Consider the following 8,913-nt stretch of genomic DNA (forward strand, 5'->3'; position numbering starts at 1 on the left):
TCTTCCGGGCCTTTCTTTGGGATCTGAGTGGAAGCCGTCATGACCCCACAACTCTTGCATTCTGCAAGGCTGAGGAAAGCAGTATCATAGGGACAATGCCAAGGTCGGCCACCAGCTCAGAGCTGGAGCCTCTTGGGTCATGGTGGGAGCAGCCTCTAAGTAACCAGGTGGCTGAGAAGGGTGAAATGATTCCCAGGGAACCAACTCCCTAGGCTGCTTTTCTCTAGTAGGGTGCCCAGAGCCTCTCTTCTCAAATGAGGGTTAACATATTTGCATCCTTGAGCTTGTGATGGTTGGGGTCTTGCTGATTGCTGAGATGCCCTCGAGGCATCTTTCTTCTTGTCTCAGTTTAAAGTGCTTCATTTCTTTTTCATGGTACTAATCTCTTTTAGCAACCACACTTCCTTTGGCCCCCAACTTTACATGTGCTTTTCTGGGGGGATCTAAATGTAAGTATTTCAGACATTATGGTCTATTTCTTATTTTGATCCTCATTAAAGGCAGCCACCAGTACCTATGCCATAGCCTGAATGTTGACTTACCTTGAAATGTCCTCCACCAGATCAATTAGTCCACTCACCCTTTAGCTACCACAAAGTCTCAGGATATGGGCAAAATGTGACCTTTTGTGTGTGTGTGTGTGTGTGTGTGTGTGTGTGTTGTATCAAAAATGTCCTCTACTCCAATTCCTGATGGAGAATAAAACCTCATGAACCTCCCTTTTACTGTCTGCATTTCTATCAGTATCTTCATCTTCCTAACTCCAACTAGATTTACCCGTCAAACTCTGGTAACCATATTCTAGGCCTTTCCTAGCCCACATCTCTAAACCTTTCCAAAGTCTCCTATAAGCCAGTCCCCAAAGCTTCTGAAACATAGTCAGATATCATCACAGAAACAACTCCTCTTCTGTGGTTCCAGTTTTCTGTTTTAGTCAGATTTTCATTGCTGAGATCAACTTCTAACACATACCACTGAAAGGAGAAAGTGTTTATTTTTGCACGTGGTTGGGCCCCGACCGGCTAGCTCCACGGGCATAGTGGAGCTCAGCTGTTCACTTCAAGGTGGCTGGGAAATAGAGCACAGGAGCAGTGTGGCTGAGAGGGAGGGGACAGGGTTAGAGGGACACCCCAAGGCCATGCCTCTACGCCCCATCCAGATGCACTCAAAGTGTGCTTTGCTAATCCCCTAGGCAGCTAGCTCCCGAGCCAGCCAAGTGGACAGTAATGTAATAAGACCATTAAGATAACATTTTAAACGTTCTTGATTCTTGCTCAAGTACCAAAACATGATGTTTGTTGATTTGGTTCAAAAAAAAGGCCAGAACATATGGCTATGGCATCACATATAACCCTCTTCACTAAAAAGCACAGAGTAAGCACAAAATGCTGCCCAGTGAGCTTGAAGAAAGTGGCTCATCCTGTTTCCCTATATTTAAAAAAAATCTCTACAAGTTAGTAAATTCTTTTTGTAGTAGAAGCACTCTGGGGATAGACTCTGCTCAATGAAAACCAGTTCCCAGGCTCTGGGAAAATATCAGTCAGGAAAATTATAAGATGGGTTTTGTGTTACTTAATGGATCTTTGTAACAAGATAGCATTTTGTAGACTGCCTTACTGTGTTTTTAATAAATAGCTATGAATTTAAGAAGTTAGAAAATTTCAGAATATAATTTAGCATGCACATCAGGACCATCTGTGAAGCTTTTAAATCTATACATGTCTAGGTTGCGCCTATCAAAATTTCTGATCATGAAGATCTGAAATAAAACTTAGATACAGATTTTTAAAACAAACCTTAGCAGATGCTATTCAAGCAGATGAGCTGGGCCAATTTGATAGGCTAATGTACAGATGTCACCTAAGTGGGAAAGCCCTCACGAATTTCTCCCTGCTCTACTCACTGTTGGTGTGGACCACAAAAGAGATGAGCACAAATGAGGTGTCGCATGGATAAAGTGACATCATATCATGAGTGGGGGGTATTAAGTCACTTTAACCCAAATTTTAATCTTGGTTGGCTATTTAATTGTACTATGGTTTCCTCCTTTGTAAAAAAGGAGACAAACTACATATAGGGTTCTCGTAATGATTAATAATCATGTAATGAATGTGCCTTAATACCTGAAGGAGTTGGTGATAACCCTCTCCTATAATAGCTCACTTCTGAGCATGGCACAAATCCAATACAACATGTGATTGCACATGGCTGAGAATTTGAAGCTCACCATGCAAATATTCTAATTCAGCCAGTCATGTCTACAGTAACAGAGTTGGGTAGAGTTACACAATGAAATTGGTTATTGTCGTTAAAACGGTTGATCACTAGATTATTATTAGTAGTAGTAGGCTCTTCCTAAGAAAAATACCAGAGTTTGTTTTTGGAATTCTCTATTAGCAGCATTTGTTATTTTCCTGCACACACGAAAAAAATATGTGTGTGATCTTATGGTGCAATGATCTTATCCAGAGAAATGTCCGTTGATTTTTTTCTTCTTAGCCTAAGTGGATTTTGCCCCAGTGAACACATATTTTTGTTTATCTATGTTCTTTCACACTCTGAACTTCATCCTATCTTGAACCAAGCTGTGATGCTTTGCTAAATTTTCCCCATGAGAAAATGATTCTGAGCTTGCCAATCCATCAAGGATGATGACTGGGTAGTATGTGAAAGAAGATACAAAATGTACTTACCAGAAAGCTGAAAATACAAAGCAATGTTTTCTACTTGTCACCATAAAAGAGCATGACAAATTCATTGTTATTCTGACTTCACAGGTGTCAGCTATTCTACATACAGTGTCACATAGGCTCTATGGTTGTCACTAGCAGTAGGACTCGATGTGTCTTTTTTCTTTTTGGTACCGGGGATCAAACTCAGATCCTTGTGCTTCTGAGGCAGGCGGCAGAACCACTAAGCTAAATCCTCGGCCCTCAATGTGTCTTTTAAAAACACCAAATATCACTGCACTGCCCAAACCAGAAATGCCCATTACTCCTCATTGGGACAAGAACTATCCAAAGGCCTGTGACATGTTCACCATGTGGCTGAACATCTTTAGCAATGAGGCTATATGTGTTGTTTTGGTACATATTGGACAGGTACATTTGCTTCTTTCAATTCTGCTAGGCAATTTTTCTCTAAAGATGTGTGGCTAGTTGTAAAATGGATTATATTAAAGAACATTTCTTCATTATCCAAATGTAAGATGAAGCAAGTAAATTCTTCAAGGAAACAGCCATGTGCCAGGCACTGTGCTGACTGTGAGGACACAGGGGTGGGTATGGTCAGACCCTCTTATCAACATGCTTACCATCTATAAGGGGCAAACATGCTTTGTGCTAAAGTGGAGGTACAGATGGAATGCCACAGTCACCTACATGCAAGAGTTAAGGAGGTTTCACTGATGAAGTAATAGGTATTTATGTACATAATCCAGGAGAAATGTGGTGGGGCAGTGAAGTTTAGCAAATGAAAGTAGCCAGCATAAAACCACTGAACTGGTTGATCAGAATTTTGAGTTGGGGCTGATGTGGAAAAAGATAATACCAACGGGGAAACCTGGGGTCAAGTCCCGAATGTTCTCCAATCTATGTAGAAGCTCCTGTATTTTGCCCCGAGAATGACAAGGCGCCAGTAGAAAGGCAGTGAACATATCTGCAGAGGAGGCCTATAGCAGTATGAAAAATAAGACAGGAATAATATTAGAATTAATCCCTTTGTGAAGGGCTGTGATACTCTTATGCAACTTTCACTCCCCCAGAGCGATTCCTACAAATGTTGCAAGAGGAGTATGTTAAATTGCATGAGAAGAGAGCATCACCATTTCTGTAACCGAGGACACACAGTACAACATTCCAAGGCAGGTAAGATTCAAGTCTGCCTGCAGGGACACTTCTCCTTAGATGAGGCTGGCGCTGTTATGGCGCTCCAGGGACAGGAAATCATGTTGCACAGATGGACTCCTGTGAGGCGGGGATTTCTAAAGTTAAGGAACTGAATGCACCATCAGCTGTTTGATCAGAAATGCAGTATCAGGTGCTGCCAAGAAAGCTTCCTGGTGCTGTGTGCTGTGCCTTGTGATTGCTTCCTACTGATTTCATACAGCTCCGCCTTTGTCCACAGCTCGTCTATCTGCTTGAATTCAGACCAAAGCAAAACACAGACTATCCCATTAAATTGTAGAAAGTTGTTCTCAATATGTTCAAAGCTTTGGGTTTCAGAAGTCCCTGAAAAATGACATAATATGTGGGATGACACTTAGGAACCACTAGTGGGATCCCAATCTCTGTACTTCCTTAATTGTTTTAATACTTATAGGAATGCATTTCAGAAAAGGAGAACGAACTTATTCCAAATGGCTGTGAGAGATGGACCTGGAGTATCTGGGAGAATTGTAAGCAAATCAATTTTATTTATTTATTTATTTTGTTAAATTCCTTTATTGGTACATTTTAGGTATACAATACAATTACTATTTCTCATTAGGAACTTGTACCTTTACTTGATGCATCTTGGTTCTTATTTTTTCCCCATTCCTAGCCCTCCCTTCACCCCCTCCACCCTTCCCTATTTACAAAGACTTTATTTCCATTTTTTCCATTTCTCAGCATTTTTCCTTTCCCTTCTTTCCTTTCCCCTGCCCCTCCCACTACCCCTAGCCCTTTGGACCTTTTCTTCCTATTTTACATTATCGATTATTCATTCTAATCATTGGTACATTTTAGGTATACAATATAATGACATTCATCATTGGAAATTTGCACCTTTATATAATCTCTCTTGGTTCTTATTTTTCACCCTTGCCCAGCCCTCCCTTCAGCCCCTTCATTCCTCCCTATTTACAAAGATTTTGTTCCTATTTTTCCATTTTCTCATATTAATCTCATTCCTTTCTATCCTTTCCCCTACCCTCCCACTTCCTTCTCCTTTGCCCCTTTTCTTCCTATTTCACATGACCTATTATACATTTTAGTCCTTATTTACACTTTCAGTTTCTCACACCAGAGAAACTATTTGGTATTTATACATGTGTGTCCTATTTATTTCACTTAAGAGTATCACCTCAGTGTGCATCCACTTAGCTATAAATGTCTCTAATTTCTCATTTTTTATGGCTGAGTAGTACTCCATGTTATAAAAAAAAAAACCCCACATTTTCTTGATCCAGTGTGCAGTTGATGGGCATTTGGGCTCTTTCCAAGTTTTATCTATCACAAACTCTGCTGCTATGAACATGGGTGAACATATATCACTGTGGTATGATTCTTTTAATTCTTTGGGGAAGATCCCCAGCAGTGGAATAGCAGGGTCCAATGGGACTTCCAGTCCTAGTTCTTTGAGGTATCTCCATACTGATTTCCACAGTGGTTGCACCAGTCTACACTCCCACCAGAAGTGGAGCAGAGTTCCTCTTTCCCCCCAGCCTCCCCAGTGTTTGTTATTGGTTAAATCAATTTTATTTTAAGGAAATAAAAATATTTCTAAATACTAGAACAACAATTTAAAAAGTTCTCTGTTTGGAGCTTTATACATTAGCTATATGTTAGTCTGATCACAGGCTCCAGTCTGTGATGAAATTTCTTTATAATTTTAAACAATTTTTGTTTCATTGGTGAAAGTGAACATACCCATATAACCAACATTTAGTTCTAGAAATAAAATCTCATTCACTGAAGATAGAAAAGTGATAAACTAAATATACAACAATAATGACTTACCCACAATGGGAGTGAAATACCTGTCTTTATTGAGATTATATTTCCTTATAGTTTTTGGTGTTAACCTTTCTATTGGGAAATATTTGTAGATCTTAGGTTGCTGTTTTTATTGTCTCTAACTTGACAAAAAGATGAGTTATTTAGGCAACATTTGCTTCCCTGGATACTTCCTGAAGTAAATGTCTTTCATCAACTGTGAAATCCCAGAGTGTTGATAACTATCTAGGAGAAATGATGGAGAGGGTGTTTATTCATGGCATAGATGACAAATGGAACAAATTTAGGTTTTTTCCCAACCTTGAAATGCAGCTACATTTTATTCCAAACAGTTAAAGGACAATTTTTCCTGTGTATTTTGGGGTCAATTACCAAACAGTGTTTTTCTGTTTTGTTTTTCTCTCTAGGACAGAGTAGAACTAAAATACATATTTACTTTCATTTTGTTTAACAAACATATTTTGGTATTTTTGTAAATTTTAACCTACTTAGTTCCTCAAGAGGCACTAGAATCCTTAATCTTGTTGCTTATGGATTTATATTAAAAAATAAGCAAAATTAAATTAGAACATTTGCAATTATTGCTTGATTAAACTGTTCTAATGTAGTGGAGCAAATATAATGGTTTTATGAGAAAAATCAAGGCAGAATACATTATGTTTCTAAATAATTTTAGATCTATGGAGAAATTCGAAAGGATATTATGTATTTTACAATGATAAATTTCTTCTCCTGAAAATATCATTAATAACAATAAACTATTTTGCTGTGATTTTTAACTTGCCCAGAAGTTTTATAATACAAGAAAGGATCAGCGAAAATTGATGACTATCCCTGGAAAAGCAGCTCAAAAACACACTGGAGATGACAAGTTACCTACATTATCTCTGCTTATAGAAAGATAGGGACTTGCAGAATGATGGTGGGGCACAATAGAATGGTTTCCAATCAAAAACTCTGTCTGACATGTTTCATCTGGCAGCCTTGAATAACGTCCTCATTTTTCAAAACTCTGTCAGTATGTACAAGTCCAGTTGGGTCCTTTTTGCCAATTTGAGGCAGATAAAAAGAAAAAGCTACCAATATAAGTCTACAAAACAGATGTGTAACTTATGAATCTGTTGCTTCTCATGATGGTAAAATAGATCAGAAAGAAGCATTCAGGAAAGGAAGATATTGGACATATGGTAACTGATTTAAACAGATAAGACACACTTTGGTATCATGAGCAACAAAAGCTTTTGAAATGTTATTCAAAGATTCTGTCTACAGTCATTGAAAAATGAAAGCACAAATAGTAGTCAAATGAATGTTTACCTAGCATACCTTATGTCTTGAGTATTATATAAAATTGTGAAAATACAAGGAAAAATACACCACAAACAACTGAAGAAATGGAATCATATGTCCCTGTAATTATGTAAATTTCTCCAATAGCTGCACTGAGATGAAGGTTTTGAAATTATTGTTTCCCCAATATAATACAATTTTTAACTTTGTTAGTGATTACAGAGAATTCAAGTTGAAAGGAGATATATTATTTATAATTACAAAATCATCCACAACTAAATATTATAAAATTCTTCAATGCTAGGTAGTTCATAATAGAAATGGAGCAATTATACATTGTAGGTAGTATTATAGGATATAAAATTCTTCTGCAAAGTTATCAAAAAAATGCCTTGAGTGAGCAATATATCGCTCATATCTCCTGAAGCATTAAAAGATTGATATTCATTCTGAAACAATAAATGATACAGGAAGCATGTTATATAAATGAAGATACCCACGCAAAAATGTCTTTAAATGAGATGACTGTAAAAGTACCAAAATAAAAGGATATTAAGAAGGTTATGGCCTACCAGTCCAATGACACACTGCAATCATACAAGTTTGTGTTAGGATATATTAATATCTCTACATATTTGCCAAGTTATGTTCCTCTCTTGGCTATGGTGAAGTCACGTACAATGACTTTTAAAAACTCAGAAAAGAAGTTTCTACAAACAGCTACGTGAGTATATTAGAGATTTTCCTTGGGGGGTCAATGTCAGGGCTTTGCACAAGCTAGGCAAGTGCTCTGTAAGTAGTTATATTCCCCGACCTTTTACTTATGTTTTGAGATAGGGTCTTGATAAGGTGCCCAGGCTATTCTGGCACTTGTCCTCCTCCTGTCTCAGCCTGACGTGTCCCACCATACCTGACTACACTAGAGAATTTCTAAGACACAAGGATATGAGAAGCAGACAAAGGAGGGAAATTCATGAAGCTGTGCCAGACTTTCAGTGTGGTGTTTTTGCTTTTATGGCATCTGCCTGTTTTCAGTGTAAGTGGAGAGGCAAGAAGGCAAGAAAGTGGCCAGAGAAACCAGTAGTTTCAAGGCAATGCCCTCAGTCTTGGAATATAAAATTTGAGATTGGAGGTGCTAAAACAGCCTGGATTTAGATTATTAAGATCTCTGTGAGAAGAAAGGTGCAAATCTGTCACCACAACCCATGTCTGACTACCAAAATATTTCCCATTTCAACTGCAAACTACAAGCTAATAAGTATGAAGAAAGTGACTGGAAGCAGAGTAGAATTTTGGCAGTCTTCTGGTGCTAAGAAAAGAAATGGGATTCAGAGGCCACCAAGAAGGTGGCCTCTGAAATACAGCCCAGTTTGTCAGTTGAGAGCCCAGGAGGGCTACACTGGAGGAATAAGAATAAAAGGAGATAGTTTGGGGCAAGCCATAAATTAGCTTTAGTCAATGGAAAGAAGGAAGGAAGGAAGAAAGAAAAAAAGAAAGGAAGAAAGAAGGAGAGAGAGAAAAATGGTAAAATCCAAGAACTATGATAATGTGACACATTCTCAAGAAAAAAGAAAGTGGAGGTCATCCCTGGGAAGACCAGGACACTAGAATTAGACTCAGAGGACTGTACAGCAGCCATCATGACCATGGCTAACGATGAAAGAGAAATGCTACCGATTTCCCATTGGAAACTGTGAAAGCCAGGAGATTAAAATAACATTTCAAAGTGTTAAAAGAGTTACTAAAATAGAAAGATACATGTTTGAAAAGAAAAACACTTAAAACTAGTGACATAAATTTCCAACTGAAGGTAGGAAAAAAAAAAGTAAGTAAAAAAGCAAATTAAAAGCTAAGTGAGTAAGAAAGAAGGAAATAGTAATCCTAAAAGCAAACATCAGTGAAAGAG

Source organism: Heterocephalus glaber, unplaced genomic scaffold, assembly GCF_053883595.1.
Source record: "Heterocephalus glaber isolate CG9 unplaced genomic scaffold, H.glaber_assembly_v1.0 deba00001299, whole genome shotgun sequence".
In the NCBI taxonomy this organism is placed as follows: Eukaryota; Metazoa; Chordata; class Mammalia; order Rodentia; family Bathyergidae; genus Heterocephalus; species Heterocephalus glaber.